This window comes from Felis catus, chromosome A3 (genome assembly GCF_018350175.1).
Source record: "Felis catus isolate Fca126 chromosome A3, F.catus_Fca126_mat1.0, whole genome shotgun sequence".
Taxonomy (NCBI): domain Eukaryota; kingdom Metazoa; phylum Chordata; class Mammalia; order Carnivora; family Felidae; genus Felis; species Felis catus.
The window spans coordinates 103,657,765-103,676,738 of record NC_058370.1 but is presented as its reverse complement, the minus strand read 5'-3'; the positions used below and the strand labels follow the sequence as shown (position 1 = coordinate 103,676,738).

The 18,974-nt window shown below is 51.0% G+C and overlaps 1 long non-coding RNA gene across 4 annotated transcripts in view; it reads right to left on the bottom strand.

Moving 5' to 3' along the window:
• Positions 1-10,124: 10,124 nt before the first annotated feature.
• The window catches only part of LOC102901946, a 157,678-nt gene continuing 148,828 nt past the window's right edge, over positions 10,125-18,974 (bottom strand). For 3 of the 4 annotated variants that reach the window (XR_006595746.1, XR_006595747.1, XR_002741212.2), the window contains one exon: positions 10,125-10,767. This is a non-coding gene — a long non-coding RNA (uncharacterized LOC102901946). Of the gene's footprint in view, positions 10,768-14,797; positions 15,111-18,974 lie in introns of those variants that run through there. The other variant, XR_006595752.1, reaches the window with a different exon arrangement.

Sequence of the window (18,974 nt, the reverse complement as noted above, 5' to 3'; positions counted from 1 at the left end):
TTCTCAAAAAAGTAGGTCAGGCTCAAGAAAGATCCTCCCGAATGAGGGGCTGATCAGAGGGCTCATTTCTCGCTTGTTGCTAGGAAGCTCAATGTGGATGTGGAGAAATATCATTATGTACACGGGCCAGAGGCTAACGCATTCAGAAGCTCTGAACCTCGATTCAAGGTGCCTTCGTTGTCCTAAAATTGTATATTTGTTTTATGTTTTTATTTTAGCACATTTTTTTTCCAGAAATGGTCACTCATCTGATTCTTAGAGGTTTTGATCCCAATAACGAAGCATGGGGGCCCTAGGAGGCAAGTCCTCTCAGTGAGGAGACACAAGATGTTGCTGCAGAGGGAGAGAGAGAGAGAGAGAGAGAGATGTTGCAAAGGAGGGAGACCCACGGGGGACAGAGAACAGGAGGCTTTAGATATCCGAGAACAATGCTGAGTCCCTGGGCTGCCGAAGGACCAGGGGAGGAAACCCTGAAATTGAGGAAGGGAGAGAAGAAACAGAACTCAAACTGGGGAGCTTCAGAGTCGACTTTCAAAGCTCAGTGCAAAAGCTTACTTCTGGAGGGCCTGCCCTGATTTCCCAGCCTTGTCCACGTCGCCCGTCCCTGAGCCATAAGCCTCTTGCTCTCCCTCCAGACCAGGCCCTCTCCGGAGCTTCCAGGGAGTCTGCTGGGCCTGGCACACACCAGACGCCTGGGCTCCCTACCCTTCCCCAAAAGGCAGCCCCCCTCATTCTCAGAAAGTGACCCTCTGGAAGCCTGGGCCTCCCCATCCGTCACACGGGCCTGGTGATCATACTGACAGTCCCCTCGGGTGTATTCAAAAGATAAGCTGTGCCGAACGTGCTTCCTCTCCTAACTGGTCACGATGACACACAGACAGAGGTCCCCGGAGCTCGGGTGGCCCTGGCCTTCCAGATGCACCAGCGCCTGTCGCCCTCGGTTCGGCTTCGCCATGGATCCTGGGAGGGCAGGCTTCCCATTCGCTCACCCTGTGGGCTGTTTGTTTCCGAAGCGGGGAGCAGGAGCGTCGGCAGAGCAGGATCACGGGAAGGGCCGAGAGCGGGCACAGAACAATTGGTGAGGTTCCTGGCCCAGACTTCCCTTTTGGCACCGTCCCAAGTGACCCTGGTGCCGGCGGCAGGAGCAGACGCAAGCGTGGGGGTGCTCAGCGCCTGCACAGAGGGTCTTTCTTGGGCAGAAGAGGGCCCCGGGCAGCCCACGGACCCTGGCCAGGGACTCAAGAGGGACACACAGCTGCCTCTCCTTTTCCAGACCAGCCTGGGCCTCTGCGGCCCAAAGAGACAACCGTTTCCATCTCGACCCACTTGATCAGAGACCCCGGCGGTCCACACCCGACCAGCCGCGTGCCCCCGGAATCGTGTCATAAACACGTCATTGTGTTTTCTCGCGCACGCGCCGGCCTTCTGTCTTTCTTCTGCTCTTCCGTGGTGGCATCTGTTGGCTGCTGAGTCACGCAGCAGGTGACGTGCGGCCCACTCCATATGTGTGAGCTCTGTGGCCATTTGCAGCCTGTGGTTCCCCCGTGAGTCAGGAGAATTGGGACATCACTGAGCAGATGTTACGGAGGTAACACGACGGTCACAGGGTGTGTGCCAGGGATGAGTTTTGAATCTTTGAAGGGCAGAACTACACTCAGGTCTATTTTGAATGAGCTGAGTCACGGCCGCTTCAAGGACAACGCTCAGCTGCAGCCACCAACGGCAAACCCAAACCCTGGGGCCTTTTGGCGAAGATTCAGAAGTTTCTATAAAATGATGCCGTTTCGAGGAGAACTGAAACATTTTTTTGTTGTTGTTTTTCTGATGACAACGTGGACGTGTCCGTAAAACTTTATAAACGAAAACGTAGAACAATTACTTTCTTACTTGTGCTTAAGTAACAGACGGCAGGACATCTATTTAAAACTTTACATCAAGTTCCAAATTTATAGTTTTTTTTTTGTTTGTTTGTTTGTTTTTTACAAACTCAGTACAGAAGGAGGAGGGTACGGGAGAATGGGGAAGACCCAGGGTAAGAGATTTTATAATTCGCTCAAAATGTGAGCCAGGCATCGATTCCTTCGCCGTTTACAAGTGATGCTTGCAATTTGGTTGGTTGGTTTTGGGTAGAAAACTCCTTCTGAAAACTCAGAAGGAGATGCCTTCGGTCAGGCATCTTTTAAGATGCCTTTCCGCTCCCTGAAGTGGCTTTGCGTCTTTGGGATGGGTCTCAGCCACGCTGAGTCCTCTCAAGTCCTGGGCAGCTGGCTGGGCTGTATAGACAGCTGTGTAGACAGTGAGGGCTCTGTGGAGGCTGTTGGTATGATTTACCCCGGTGCAGGGGGCTGACTCACAGCCCCCGGGGGATGTGAGTTTGGGGTGGAAGGTGGGCTTACTTCAAGGTGTGCAGACTGAGCTCCCCCCACACCCATTCAATGCCCAGATGGGAGGTCCCACTCGGGGACCAAGACGCTCAGAATCCTGGGGGGCCCCTGGGGGAGCACGCTTGAGTTCCACTGGCGGCTGGAGAAGTTGAGTAGCAGAGAAGCCAGGCGGAATCCTCACGGTGGGGTCCTCGCTGCGGCCTTCAGGGTGCAACCCCGAGATGCGGCCCCCTCCTTTCTGATTCATGGGACAGGCAGTCCTTGAACCCTCTGTCTCCCAGACACTTAACTCACCCTTCGATCTGCTGATATTTCTCTCCCCTCTTCCCCACAAGCTTGTCTGACTTTACTCCGTGTGCGGTGGGTTCGTTGAAGAAATGAGGCCAGAGGCACTCATAGCTTCGACGAATCTCACCTCTCTCCAGGACTTTGTCCCCGGCCCTTCACAGACCCCTTTACAGAGTACTTTGCCAGAATGTTCTTGTCTTCCTTCACTCTGCCAGCATGGCAACTTGGAGCCTTCTAGACCACCAGTATCATGGAAGTCAGCTCCTGAGGCCCACTTGGCCAACTTCCCACGGGCTCCCTGGTGGTCAGGATTTACTTCGTGAGGCCTGAAGCCAGACAGCAGCGAAGGCAGAACTCCTAATCACGGCCTTGGCTTTGCCTCTTACCCTGATCTATGCCTCATTCACCTCTGTCCTGTTCTCTATCCTCCCAGATTTCTTTTTTTTTTTTTTTTTTTTGATGTGTATCTATTTTTGTAGAGACAGAGCATGAGAAGGGGAGGGGCAGAGAAAGAGAGGGAGACACAGAATCCGAAGCAGGCTCCAGGCTCGGAGCTGTCAGCCCAGAGCCTGACGTGGGGCTCGAACTCATGAACTACGAGATCGTGACCTGAAGTCGGATACTTCGCCCACTGAGCCACCCAGACGCCCCCATCCTCCCAGATTTCTTTTGGCCTCCCCCTCCCTCCCCTCCTTCCCCCCCCCATCTCCCTCTCTTTCTTGCCCCAGAACATGAAGAGAACCAGGGAGCAAGCCCCCACATTCCCGGCTCCCCCTTTACTGTTGTCCCTCAGGGTAGACGCCGGACTTTTCACCAAGGCAGGATGTGACAGTGAGGTGATGTGGTACACGGTCTTCGTCACAGCCCCTGGCCTCCACCTCAAGTCCCTGGGGACATCTTTCAGCTCCCTCCCTCCTTCTGAGCAACATCCTGTGATCAACCTTCCAACCCTTGGACCAGCATGGCATCCCAGCCCCCCCCCCCCCCCCCACCATGTACATGACTGGAATTTCCAAGGCCCTTCAGACTCGGTGGCCTCCCTCCCAGCACAAGGATGTTCCCCTGGAGCGTTCTGTCACATAAATTCTTCCAAGAATTTGTTGCCAGGAAAAAAAAAAAAATTCCCTGAAGAATATTTTCTTTTATTAGACAATAAGAGCTGCATACCACACTGTTTTCCTCTTTTTTTTTTTTCTTTCCCTTTCCTTACCAGGAAGTTAAGAGCTACACTTGTACAGATGACTAAGGCAATCATCAGCCCTCTTTCTGTCCCCTTGCTACAGCCACTTGTCTGGGGTATTCTGGGTGTGTACCCCTGTGTGGTCATCATGAATGGGGTGCAAACCCTGCTAACCGTGCGGGAAGGCTGCCCGGGCGGCCCTGTGGTCTTGACAAACTGCCCTCACCCTGACCGCCCCCCCCCGCCTTGTTGGGCCCCGGGGTCTCTCCCAGCAGTCATGTCCACTGCAGAGTCCCCTCTGAGTATTGGATTTGGGGTCCTGCAATCCCCGGGCTCCGGCTTAGGGGTCACAGTGCCACCCAGATCAACCCCTGCCCCCCTTCACTTCACGAAATGGAGCTTCCCGAAGAAAAAGAAGGCATTTTGCCTGGATGAGGATCCCTTGAAGCCTGGGGAGGCTCCTGGCCTGGGGCCCAGGTCTCCCCCTCTGCTGTCGGTCCCCATTTTGCACCCCGTCTGGGGCAGCCCGAGGGAGGTGAGGAAGAGGGAATTTCGGTCTCGCAGGTGGAGGAAAGGGATCGTGGCAATGAGAGAGGCCCGCAAAGGTGAAACCACGCCAGCGGGTACAACCGTCCCCGGAGGAGGTTCTGACTCCATCCTGGGGCGGGGCTTCATCCCAGCCGGTCAAGGTGGGGTTTGCAAGGCATGTGGACAGGTTCCCCTCACCAGGCCCCCAGGGTATGGAGGTATTTCTGCGACTTCCTTCTGTCTTCCCAGGCTTCGAAACAGAACAGTAAGCAAGACGAAAACTTGCAGTCAGCCGGGAACTATTTCTTTGAGTTTGGCGGCTGAGCCCTTCACCAAGCCCCACCGCGGACCGAGGGCTCTTTTGTCCTTGGGGAGAAAGGCTGTTCCCCGTAAGCTTGGATTATTATATCCAGCAGGACTGGGTACAGTTATGGTGGAAATTTCACCTTAAATGATAACTTGCGCCCTGACGTTAAACCACCCTATCTTTTCTCCCATAGCCACACCCCAAGGGAGACAGAGACGTGAAAATCATCTGAAAGCCAGTGTGAGGCTGGCATTGGAGCCACTAACACAGCTAGAACAGGGCTGCACCGTTGACAACCTGCCCCTGTGGTTTCCAGTAGTTCCATCAAGCACGGGAGTAGGGGGACAGACACCAAGGTGTCCGGGGCCCTCAGACCTCACGCCATCTCACTGGTTTGTTGGGTGAGAGTGTGAGTTGAGCAGAGCCATCCTTTATCCCAGACTTGGCATCAGACCTGGGATTAAAGCCTCCATTGTCTGCAGTCCTGGGTCTCTGCCCCACCACCTGCCAATCGGTCCCCTGCCAATCGGTCCCCTGCCAGCTGTGCAGGAAGACAGGCTCCGTGTCAGGTCACCAAATGGGCCAGCACCTGAAATGGCTTAATAAATAAGCCCGGGTGTTGAGGTTTGTGGGCACACATTTGCCGAGTACGCTGGCGCTCTCCGCCTGGGAGCTGATGGGGTACCCCGTGCCCCGCCCCCCGTCCCAGTCCCTGGCTCCTGTCAGCGGGGGGAGAGATTTGAAAGCTGCAAGAGCCGACGAGTCCCCTGTAGGCCATCACCGTGCCCAAGAGAGAACTCCTTGCCCAGGGGAAGGGCTGAGAAGTGGCTCATGCCCCTTCTTGGCTTGTCTGCCTTTCCGGAGAGCCTTCTGCCCTAAATTGAGACCAGAGTGTGGGATGAGGTCCGCCTCCTCTGGGCTAGCTTCTGCCCCTGTTCCTTTGGTCCCTACCCCTGAAATGCTTTCAGATCCTTGCAGAGGCCTGGTCTCCCTTGCTCTGGCCCTGTGCTCAAGCTGGGACTTCCACCTCGGCCTATGTGTTAGGGATCTCCAGAGAAACGGAACGAAAAGGATGTGTCCGAGAGGATATTTATTATCATAGGACTTGGTATAAGTCCCGATCTGACTTCGGAAGACCAGGAACCATGAGTGGTGTCTGAGGGCAAGAGAAGAGGGACGTCAGCGCAAGCAGAGAGAGAATGAAGTCACCCTTCTTCTGCCTTTCTTTCTACCTGGGTGCCCATTGGGCGGGTGGGGGCGGGTGGGTGATGCCTGGACACACTGGGGAGGGCCATCTGCTCTACTCAGTCTACCAGTGCAAATGCTAACATCTTCCAGAAAGACCCTGACAGACACACCCAGACATAATGCTTGCACCAGCTCTCTGGGCATCCCTTAGCTAGCCAACTTACCCAAATTAACCATCCTGGTCTGTCTACTTTGTCTTTCCCATCCCGGTCTGGGGATTCTCCTGGCCCTCCAAGACCGGGTTGGGGCCTCTTCCGTGCTCCCATGGCCCCTGTCCTCCCGCTGGTCCCGCCACTGCATTATGGTATTCCTCTTATGGGTCTTCCTTGGGGAAAAACAGGGTCAGTCTGAGTCACTGATATAACCACAGTGCCCCTCACACAGTCTGGCAATAGCAGACTCCTCAGAATACTCAATGCATGAAAATACCCTGGGTTTACTGGATTTGAGCCTCTGACTGGACAGAACTAACAGTTCAGGTCAGAGCAGTTGGCAGGCAGGGGCCCGCACCGTGTGGAGTACGGGTCCTCCAAATCCAGGGACCCGGCCAGTTCTAACACTTGGGACACTTGGGGAGGGGGGAAGGAGAGAGTCTGTTTCAGTGGGACCGCTCACATTTTAGGAAAGCCATAAACAGGTGGACTGGCTGTGATGGGCTCTTTCATTTCTCCAGGTTGGAGGTGCCTAGGTCAGAATACCCAGATGGCCCCCACTCCGCCATCTCCACGAGGCAAAATTATCTGGGCAGCCCCTGCTCCGTCATCTGCGCAAAGGCAGGGCCCCCAGGCACGCCCGACGCTGGGGTCTCTACGAACCTCCGGGGTTTGGCTCACTCTGGTTCCCAGCACCCAGTGCAATCCCTGACCCAGGGTAGCTGCTCAACAACTGGTGGTTGAGTGACTGAAAAAAGAAGAGAGTGAGTTCATGGACAAAGAGATCTTTTCTTGGAGAACTGATAATGTAGCCCCAGCGGTGTCTCTGGAGACCTTTGCGTTCAAATTAGAAAAAACAAGCAAACGAACAAACAAACCCCAAACTCCCCTTTAATATATTTAAAGGTGACTTCCCACCGGGAATATCCCCTCTCCCCCATGAGGACATGGGAGCATTGAACGGGATCTTCGCTTACGTGCCCATCAGGATGAGCAGGGTCCAAATGACGGGGCACTTACCACCTCGCGATGAGAATGAGCCGCATCCACAGATGGCCACAAAGATAGAGAGCTGAACACCACGGAGGAAGGAAAGCAAATAGCCCAACGACTCCATTCACCGCTAACGTGTAAAGCCCAGTGAACGGTGGGGCTGGGGGAGGTGAGGTCAAGCTGCATCTTCTTTAAAAAGATCTGGGGGCACCTGGGCGGCTCAGTCGGTTAAGTGTCCGACTTCGGCTCGGGTCATGATCTCACAGTCCGTGAGTTCGAGCCCCGCGTCGGGCTCTGTGCTGACCGCTCAGAGCCTGGAGCCTGTTTCACATTCTGTGTCCCCCTCTCTCTCTGATCCTCCCCTGTTCATGCTCTGTCTCTCTCTGTCCCAAAAATAAATAAACGTTAAAAAAAATTAAAAAAAAAAAAAAGATCTGGGGGCACCTGGGCGGCTCAGTCGGTTGAACGTTGGGCTTCGGCTCAGGTCACGATCTCGCGGTTTGTGGGTTCGAGCCCTGCATCAGGCTCATTGCTGCCCGTGTGCAGAGCCCTCTTCAGATCCTCTGTCCCACTCTCTCTGCCCCTCCCCCTCTCAAAAAATAATAAAAACATTAAAAAATAAAAAATAAAGTAAAAAGAGCCGAAGCCACTTACAGAAAATGTTACCATTCACGAAATGTTAAGCAGTGTCACCATTATTGGGTGTGTTTGTTATGTCACTCTCCGGAGCTTTTTTGGAAGAAGCAATGTTGGCCCTTTCTCAGAAATAATTTAGGAACCAAGTGGTTACTTCACTTAGCATTTGCTGTAGACCCTAGAAGAATGATTTAGAGTTACTTTACCAAGATGGTATAGAAATCGTACTTGGGAAAAAGGATTCTTCTTTGAATTCACTTCTCCCAGCTTCCTAACTCCCCAGTTCAGCCTCCTTTGCCCCAGGCTGCCCCCCTAACCAATGCAGGTTGGCGTCTCCCACCTCCATTCCTCCTCGCCTTCTGGTGCCGTCTTCCTCAGACATCTGAGCACCCCCCCCACCCCCATGTCCAGATATCAGGCGAATCTTTCACTTAATGACAGTGAGTGAGGTGTCTACGCAGCACAATGTCATGGATCTCAAACCTCAAGCGGCACTGGAATCACTAGAAGCTTATTCAAGTGGATTCGCAGGCCCTACCCCCCCAGAGCTTCTGATTCAGTAGGTCTGGGATGCAACTCGAGGGTCTGCATTTCTCCCAAGTTCTCAGGTGATGCTGAGACCACTAGCCCAGAGGTCACACTCTGAGAAGCACTCTACTGGAGAATGCTGGAGCATCATCACACCTGTGCCTTACACACACCCGCGAGAGTGAACGGCACATCTCCTGCGAGCCCGGCCTCTCGCTTCCCGGTGCCCTCCGCCCGTCCCCAAATGTCATCGTTGCCGCAATCGCCGGCGTTCATTTTCGTCTTCATCCCTCTCAGCATAGAACAAACGTTTTTACACTTGTTTTTAAGCGTTTATTTACTATTTTTGAGAGACAGAGACAGGGCGTGAGCGGGGGAGGGGCAGAGAGAGAGAGAGGGAGACGCAGAATCCGTGCTGAGCCATCAGCCCAGAGCCCGACACAGGGCTCGAACCCACGAACCGTGAGATCATGACCTGAGCTGGAGTCGGACGTTTAACCGACCGAGCCGCCCAGGCGCCCTTCAGCGTAGCACAAGTTTCATCATGTTTGTTTCCATTTGGTCTGGACCCAGCAAGCCAACTTTTGACCGGAAGAGAACATTCAAAATTAAATAAGCATTATCGCGTGAAGAATGAAGAGAAGAGCAGGAACGTGAAAACGCCTCAGAGGTGATAAGAAACGAAGGAAGAAAAGCAGCGAGGATCAAGCAATAAGAAGGAAGTCGATATTTTCCATGCCTACTGCTGTGAGGTGACTCGGCAGCTAGCTAGATGTCCTGCTTCTCAGCCAGCAGAGAAAGAACAGCAGGGCCATTGTTCACGCCTGTAATAATCATCTCTAACAACAGAAAAATCATCGGCGTCGGAGAGGATCATTTATGACTGGCAGGAATTCTCCCTTTTGAGTCTGTTGTCACCCTCTCTTGAGAGGCCTTCAGATGTCCCCAGGGGCTGTCCACACTGTCCTGGAGGCCCACACCTCCTGACGGAGGCGCCAGAGCCATCTGGGCCCCCAGGGCCTGTCCCCGGAGGACACCCCTGGGAAGCAAGATGACAAAGTGAGTAGACATTTCCCTCTCGGGGGCCTTCGGGCCTAAACACGTCCATCCTTAAGTCAGGAAATGAGTCTGTGGCAAACAGGACAAGGGTGTGCGGGGGGAGTTGGGTGGGGAGCCTCGGGCCTTCACAGACGTCAGAGCTGAGACCGAGGGGAGGAGCCAGCTGTTCTAGGACCTCCAACCCCCCTCCCCGCCACGGGCGTGGGAATCACCCGAGTCCACCTACCACAGATTCTCATGTAATAGGCCTGGAATGGAGTCTGGCTGACGAAACTCCCCCGGCTGGTTGCACAGGGCAGGCTGCGGCCTCGAGGACCTAGAGGCAAGTTCAGACCACCACTCTCCTTCTGCAGGAGAGGAGACCGAGCTTCAGAGAAGCTGAGCCACTTGCCCAAGGTCACGGTATAAGTGACTTCGCGGAAGATGGATGATGTGAAGTCCCGTCTCCATCCACCTGTTCTCACGTGGGGAGAAAAGTCTTCTCTGAGGTTTCTGAGGTGAGAACCAGCTGACTCTTCTCCCCCTACCAGTTCTCAGGGTCATCTATCCGGTGGGGCTGAAATGAGCCTGGAAGCTTCCTATCCTGACAAACAGGCTCCTCCTGGGAGGCCTGATGGCTCCAGGCTACTAACGCTCCACAGGGGACCTGTACCTGTGTTTGCCCTGTGGTAGCGTGCAGGCCATGAACCTCCTCTCGTCGTCGTTTCTGTACTCCCAAGGAGGGAGCTTGTCACGTCGGATCGGGGCACAGCGGGTGTGAAATACGGTGCCCACAGAGGGGCGTCAGCTAGACTCAAAAATGAATCGGTAACAGAAAAACATTGCGGGGCATCTGCAGTTTACTGAGTGTCCGCCCTGTCAGGCACTGAGTCTGCAGCAACCGGACATCTCATGAAAACCCTCTGACAGGCAGCCCACCCAGCGGACGTGGAAATGAACCCGCGCAGGCTCCGATGGGAGGGGTGGTGCGTGTGAGGAGCCGGGGAGGCTGGAGCTAGAAGGCCGGGCCTCGGCTGCACTTGATTTGCTGAATGTGCTGACCCAGAGCTGGGCCGGAGCAGGCTGGGGTGACTCCCTAGGGGTCAGGGAATGAGGCAGACCTTCTAAGAGTGGCGGGCCGACCCTCCCGTCTTAGAAAAGCGCAGGATGAGGTGACTTGGCACACTGCCAGAGGACAGCTGGGGTGTCTCCTGCCCACTCAGAGCTACCCCAGCAACTGGGAAGGAAAGGAGACCAACTGGAAAGGCTGGGATGCCAGCCGGGCGAGGCCTTGGTTTTCTCATGTCTACACAGGCGTCGTGGCCGGGATCGGATGCGATCGCGGGCGTCAGGTTCCTGGGATGGCGCTCAGCACGTTGCAAGGGCTCCGTGGACGTTCGATGCTGCCCGTGGTGCTGGTCTTGTGATGAGTCCGGATACGGCTTCTCCTACCCGTACTCTCTTGTTGAAAAAGCACACGAAACCCTTGAAGCAAACACAAATGTAGCAGATGAAAGCATGCAGTGTAACATGGTCCCCAGGCCAGCTTCTCCTCCGCACGAATGAGTTCTTTTGTCACATCTTTGTCCTGTGCAGTCTCCACTGGAGCCTTTACAGAAGGGCCCCGGGGACCTAGAGCGAAAGCGCTTACTCTGCTTTAATTAGGATTAATAAGCCCGGTGCTCTGCGTAGGTTGTGACAGAAGTGCCCAGTTCATTCATCATCCATCCATTCATTCATTCATCCACTCATTCATTCATCCACTCATTCATTCATTCATTCATCCATTCATTCATTCATCCACTCACTCATTCATTTGTTCATCCATTCATTCATTCATCCACTCATTCATTCATACATCCATCCACTCATCCATCCATCCACTCATCCATCCATCCACTCATCCATCCATCCACTAATCCATTCATTCATCCATCCATCCACTCATTCATTCTTTCATTCATCCACTCATTCATTCATTCGTCCATCCACTCATTCATTCATCCATCCATCCATCCATCCACTCATCCATTCATCCATCCATTCATTCATTCATTCATCCATCCACTCATTCATTCATTCAATCACTCACTCATTCATTCATCCACTCACTCGTTCATCCATCCACTCATTCATTCATCCACTCACTCACTCATTCATTCATCCACTCACTCGTTCATCCATCCACTCATTCATTCATCCACTCACTCGTTCATCCATCCACTCATTCATTCATCCATCCATTCATTCATCCACTCATTCATTCATTCATCCACTCATTCATTCATTCATCCACTCATTCATTCATTCATTCATGCACTCGTCCACTCATTCATTCATCCACTCATTCATTCATCCATTCATTCATTAATTCATCAGTTACCTACTCAACACCTGCCCATACCAAGCACTGCTTCAGGGGCTAGAATGCTGTGACATCAAGACAAAGAAAGAACCGGCATGCTAGTGAGGGGGACAGATCACAGAGAAGGAACCTGCAGAAGCACTGATGAAAATCAGAGTGCAAGGCGACGGGATTGTGTGGGGCAAGAGGCCTGTCTGAGGAGTGACCCCAGAGACCGGAGGGGTCGGAGGACCATGGCGCCTGGCTGAGCACTCCAGGCTGAGAGAGAAGCGAGAATGAGGCTCTGAGGTGGGAGCCCCCTCACAGCGAGTACAGGTCCTGGTAATCAGCTAACCATATTTAACATGGGCAGTCTGGAAGCTGCACACGCTGTCCCAGAGCTCTTGGGTGAGCAGACCCTTGTCACACTCATGGGGAGACACAGAAAAGGAGGCTTTGTATAAAACGTGAGGAACCAGGGGCGCCTGGGTGGCTCTGTCAGTGAAGCGTCTGCCTCTTGATTTTGGCTCAGGTCGTGGACTCATGGTTTCGCGAGTTGGAATCCCGCATCCGGCTCTGCGTACTGACCTCGAGGATCCTGCTTGGATTCTCCCTCTCTCCCTCTCTGCCCCTCCCCCCACTCACACTCTGTCTCTCTCCAAAACAAAAACAAAAACAAAAACGTGCAGAACCACGTGAGCACAGCACATCTTAAATTGGGGCCACCCACTTTGCCAGTAAGGGCTCTGTCTTTCCGTCTCTCTCTCTCTTTCTCTTTTCTTTTGAGAGAGAGAGAGGGAGAGCACGTGCATGTGTCAGAGCACGCTCGAGCTGGGGAGGGGGCAGAGAGAGAGGAAGAGACAATTCCAGGCAGGCTCCACACTGTCAGTGCAGAGCCCGATGCCCGATGCGGGGCTCAAACTCACGAACCAGGACATTGTGACCTGAGCTGAAGTCAGATGCTTAACCGACCGAGCCACCCAGGTGCCCCAGGACTCTGTCTTTTGGACAGAGGACCATATATTAAGCCAAAGGAATGGCTATCTAAGAGTGGACATGTCAGCCATCAACTGACAGATCCCAGGAGGGAATGTTTTCCAAGGGGAAGATATTCCCAGCTCTCAGGGTACGGCAGGTTGCCTTTATCCCTTCCACAGGAGGGGCCCACCGGTCAAGTGACTTTGGTTTGCCTTTGGCACCTCTCCGCACCCCGTCCAGGCTCAACTGATCAGATTCTCCCTTTGTTGTCTCTCTGTCTCTGGCGTCATGGCATGTGGTCATTAGCCCAACCGGTTGGTCATACTAAGAGCTGAGGGTTTCACCGAAGCCAGGAAGTGGTTCGCTTGGGCAACAGACAGGCTCTACCTCCATGACCAAGAGCCGTCTCGGCCTTTTGTATCCACTGAAGACACCAGAAGCGTGGCCCCTTGCCCTTTTGGGAGCGCGTCCGCCCTCATCACCTGCAGTGCCTCGGCATTCGGGCACTGTTCCAGTAGCTCGCACACTGTTCGTTGTCCTCGGCAATCTGACCGAGGGGCTTCTACCGTCATTCCTGCTTCCCAGCTAAAGAAACTGAGGCCCGGAGATGGTAAGTGGGGGAGGTGGGATTTGAACCCATGATGTGCATTTCCAGAGGCCGAGAATTTTACTCTTTGCTACACCCCTCTGCAAGCCCCCTCAAGCACTCGTGTTTTTCGGGGCTGGCCCTTCCACACGGCTGCCTCTCTCCTCCAGCTCACCCGAGATGAGGACGCCTGAGGGCCTTTTGCTTGTAGCAGGGGACAGAGACGGTTCCTGGCCCCTCCCAAGGATGCATTTGGAACCTGACTTTGATGGTAGGAAGCAAAGAAAAGGAATCAGGGGAAGGAGGTGACAGCTAATTTGGGCTCAACAACACCTTGCTTTGTTCTCAGATCCCCAAGTGTGGGGTCACTGCCAGATGTCCCAGGAGACCTGTGTTCTTACAGCTCAACTTGTAAATCCCTTTCCCTCCCCCAGACTTGGCCCTGTCTTTGGCACACCAGGGGGTTATGCTGGGTGTTCTCGAGGGTCCCCTTGCTCTAACGTAACTTTAGCTACCTACAGAGGGAGACAAGATGACAGGTTGCACACAAATGGTTTGTAAACAGTGTCCAACTGATGGGTGCCTGGGTGGTTCAGTCAGTTAAGAGTCTGACTCTTGGGGCGCCTGGGTGGCTCAGTCGGTTAAGCATCTGACTTCGGCTCAGGTCATGATCTCGCGGTCCGTGGGTTCAAGCCCTGCGTCAGGCTCTGTGCTGACAGCTCAGAGCCTGGAGCCTGTTTTGGATTCTGTGTCTCCCTCTTTCTCTGACCCTCCCCTGTTCATGCTCTCTCTCTCTGTCTCAAAAATAAATAAATGTTTAAAAAAAAAAAGAGTCTGACTCTTGATTTCCACTCGGGTCATAATCTCACGGTTTATGAGATTGAGCCCCAACCAAGTTCAGCTCCACACTAACAGCACGAGGCCTGCTTGAGATTCTCTCTCTCTCTCTCTCTCTCTCTCTCTCCCTGTCTCCCTGCCCCTCCCCTGCTTATGCTCTCTTTCGCAAAATAAGTAAATAAACTAAAAAAAAAAAATGTCCAGCTGTTTATACCAATACCTCTCATCCTACTGGTTGAAGGGAATGAGGGACTAGAAAGCTTAAAATGTCTCAAAAGGAAATAGACCAGCTCTTTGGTGTTTAATGGCCCTATCGTTCAGCAGATACATCGTCCAAATTAAAACCCGCTTCCTCATAAAAAAATGCCAGGATGATTTTAGCCAAGTGTTTCAGCAAAGGTATCTGCAGTAACTCAGCAAGAGCTCTCTAGATGGTTTTAGACCGGAAATTCCCAAAGAATTCCGTCTCCAATTCTCTATGTCAGGGGGCGTCAGCATGGAATGAAAAGAATGGGTCACTGGTGAGGTCCACACTGACATGGCGGCCTGCCCTGATGTCGGTCATGGCGTCAGGTGAGCAGCTGGGAGGACCAGTGTGAGGGCGGGAGGACCAGAGTGGGGCATGACCAAACTCCCTGGGCTCAGAGAAGCGGATGGTCTGACAGGTGAGCAGGGCCTCTCTGCTGAATGGAAGGCTGGCCTGCCTTTGGATGGAAGATGTTAGGACACGTGGTGTAGACTGTCTACAAATAAGTCATCTGTGATCCCAATGACTTTTCTATCAGTTTGTGTGTTTATTGGCTCAGAGTGAGAAAACGGCATCTTGGTTTCCAAAGTTTTGGGGCATCATATAAAATACTCTTTGTGAAGCAACAAAGTTTTTGTGGCTGTGTTGACCTCTGCAAACTCCAACATAGTGTTTTAGGTCAACCCTTTGCCGAAGTAAGACATCCATGGAGAAAAGTGCACAAGTGATCTGCATAAGAGCGTGACGAATTTTCACAAAGGAACCAAATCTATGAAACCATGACCCGGTTGAGGAGCAGGACGCTGTTGAATCTTCATTATATTGTACACCTGAAACTAATATAACACTAGATGTTAATTATACTTCAGCAGAAAAAGAAGAGACAGATAACAACAACAGCGACAAAGAAACAGTACATTACAAACACCGCAACAACCCCTTTGTGCTTCTTCCCAGTCACATCCTCCAAATAACGACCATCTTGACTTGCATCCCCACCAATTAGCCTTGTCTGTTCTTGACCTTCAGGTCAATAGTATCATCCCGTGTGCCCTCTTGGTTGTCTGGCTCCCTACCCTGAACTTGAAGGTTTCAGTTCTGTGTTAGCTCGTGTTGTTTTAGATTATTCAATTTCATTGCTAAGGACACCACATATATTTATCCATTCCGCTGTTGATGGAACTCTGGGCTGTTTCTACCAACCTTGAAGATCGGGGCCTGGGTGGCTCAGTTGGTGAGGCGGCCGACTTTTGATTTCAGCTCAGGTCATGATCTCACTATTCCTAAATGGAGCCCCTGCCCTGCTCAGGCTCTGCACTGACAGTATGAAGCCTGCTTGGGACTTTCTCTCTCCTCTCTCTGCCCCTCCCCTCCTCGTGTTCGCGCTCCCCCACCTCTTCAAAATAAAGAAATAAACTTAAAAAAAACCTGCTAGTTATTTTACCAGTAAAAAAAATGGGTTCATTCAGAAAAAGCAGAGAATCGCAATTCGGGACGAAGTAGCTTCAGAGCAAAAGCATAGGCAAGTCCAGAGACTGAAAGAGAGGAATGCTCTTTTACAGAGGAAAGGGAGAAGTTGGGAGGTCTGTTGTAAAAAAAAAAAAAAAAAAAAAAAAGTCCATTAAGGTCAACTGGGGGCTCAAATTATAGTGGTTTTTTATTGGCTGAATTATTACAGCCAGGGGAGGAAAATCTTCCTCCTTCTGGGATAGTAAAGTAGTAGCTAAAGTAGTATTACCTTGGGGTGCCTGGGTGGCTCAGTCGGTTAAGCGTCTGACTCCAGCTCAGGTCATGATCTCACACTTCATGGGTTCGAGTCCTACATCAGGCTCTGTGCCGACGGCTCATGGAGCCTGTTTCAGATTCTGTGTCTCCTTCTCTCTCTGCCCCTCCCCCCTCTCATGCTCTCTGTCTCTCTCTCAAAAAAATGAATAAACATTAAAAAAAATTAAAAAAAAATTTTTTTTTCAACGTTTATTTATTTTTGGGACAGAGAGAGACAGAGCATGAACGAGGGAGGGGCAGAGAGAGAGGGAGACACAGAATCGGAAACAGGCTCCAGGCTCTGAGCCATCAACCCAGAGCCTGACGCGGGGCTCGAACTCACGGACCGCGAGATCGTGACCTGGCTGAAGTCGGACGCTTAACCGACTGCGCTAAAAAAAATTTTTAAGGTGTGGCTCTTTCTGCAACTGGCCAGGAGGGGTAGGGCATGAGAACTCCCACCTCTGGCCTCCCAACTCCATTTTAGTGTGGTTTCCTTTTAGAACTTTTCACGTCTCCAGTCTTTGGCTCCTTAACTAGATAGTTCTGAACGGTTTTGTACGTGTCTTCGGTGCGCGCGTGTGTGTACGTTTCAGTTGGCGGTATACCAAGGAGAGGAACCGCTGAGTCATAGGCTCTACATTGTTCAGGTGCAGTAAATCCTGCCCCCAATTTTCCACAGCGACTGCACCGGTTTACAGCCATGCTGGTCAGTGGATGGTGGTGGCAATGGCCACACACACATCCTCTCCAGCACTTAGTGTTATTAGTCTGTTCATTTGCAGCCACTCTGGTGGGTATATAGTGGTGTTACCCTGTGAATGTCCTCTGTACTCCCCTGCTCATATTTACTGATAAATTGTATAGCCTCTTTGTGAGGTACCTGTGCCAGTCTTTTGCTCATTTTTTTTCTATTGGACTACTAATGGTTTTTGAAGATTTCTCATATATTCTGGACACAATTTTTTTCAATCAAGTTTAAGATACGCAAATATTGTTTCTCCGTGGCTTGCCTTCCACTCTCTTTTTAAGGTTTTAATTAATTAATTTATTTATTTATTTATTAGAGAAAGAGAAAGAAAGAGAGAGAGGGAATCTCAAGCAGATTCCACAGTCAGTGTGGCTCCTGACTCGGGGCTCGATCCCATGACCCTGGGATCGTGACCTGACCTGAAATCAAGAGTCAGACGCTCAACCCACTGAGCTACCCAAGCACCCCAACCTTTTTAGTCTCTTCTTGGTGTCTTTTGATGAACAAACTTCTTGGTTTTTTGTTTTTTGTTTTTTAATTTTTTTTTTTAACATTCATTTATTTTTGAGACAGAGAGAGACACAGCATGAACGGGGGAGGGTCAGAGAGAGAGGGAGACACAGAATCGGAAGCAGGCTCCAGGTTCTGAGCCATCAGCCCAGAACCCGACGCGGGGCTCGAACTCATAGACCGCGAGATCGTGACCTGGCTGAAGTCGGACGCTTAACCGACTGAGCCACCCAGGCGCCCCCAAACTTCTTGGTTTTAATGAAGTCCAGTTTACTGATCTTTTCGCATGTTCTTAGTGGTTTTTTTGTACTGTATTTGAGAAAATTTTTCGTGCCCAAGCTCATGAGATTATTCTCTGATGTTATCTTTTGGAAGTTTTATCATTTTACCTTTCATATTTAGATTACAATCTGCCTGATTTGATTTTTTTAAGCTTATTTATTTATTTATTTATTTATTTTGAGAGAGAGACAGAGCACGACCAGGGGAGGGGCAGATAGAGAGGGAAAAGAGAGATTTTCCCAAGCAGGCAATGTACTATCAGAGCAGAGCCCGATGTGGGGCTAGATCTCAGGAACCATGAGATCATGACCTGAGCTGAAACCATGAGTCAGACTCATAACTGACTGAGCCACCCAAGTGTCCTACCTGATTTAATGTTTGTGTCTGGTGTGAGGTAAGGTCAAGATTAATTTTTTTTTTTTAATGAATGTGCAGTCAACCCAGCAGAGTTTATGAAAAGACCATCCCTCCTATCTCATTGCATGGCAGTGTCTTTTAAAATCACAAATGAAGGTATTGAATATGAGTGGTCTGTTTTCTAGAACTTTCATTTCTGTTCCATGGGTCTATTTGTCTATGCTTACACAAATCTTACACTGTCTTATTTACTAAAGCTTCAGAATAAGTCTTGAAAAATGTTCTTATTCAAGATTCTTTTGGTCTTTTAATTTTCCAAATAAATTATAGGATGAAGTTTATGCTAAAAATAAAATTAACAAAATTCTACTGGAATTTATATTGAAATTGTGCTAGTTCTAGAGATCAGTTTGGAGAGAATTGACTTTAAAAGCATTAAGTCTTGGGGCGCCTGGGTGGCTCAGTTGGTTGAGCACCCAACTCTTGATTTCAGCTCAGGTCATGATTCCACTATCTTAGGATCAAGCCCCACATCAGGCTGCATGCTCAGCATGGAGCCTGCTTGAGATTCTCTCTCTCTCTCTCTCTCTCTCTCTCTCTTACTCTCTCCGCCCCTCTCCCCCACTCACACTCTCTCTCAAGTAAAAAAATTTAAAAATTAAAAAAAATTTTTTAGAGCATTAAGTTTTTCATTCTATAAATATTTGCTTAGGGTTTCTTTAATATCTTTCAACAATAATCTTATAGTTCTTAATTAAATTTCATCACATTTATTTCGCTAATTTTTAAAAAAAAATTATGTTTTATTTTTTATATTTAAGAGACAGAGCATGAGTGGGGGAGGGGCAGAGAGAGAGGGAAACATAGAACCTGAAGCAGGCTCGGACCCACGATGTGGGGCTCGAACCCACAAACTGTGAGATCATGACCTGAGCTGAAGTCAGATGCTTAACTGACTGAGCCACCCAGGTGCTCCTATTTTGCTATTTTCTAAAGAATTTTTTAAGAGCAGTTTTAGGTTCACAACAAAACGGAG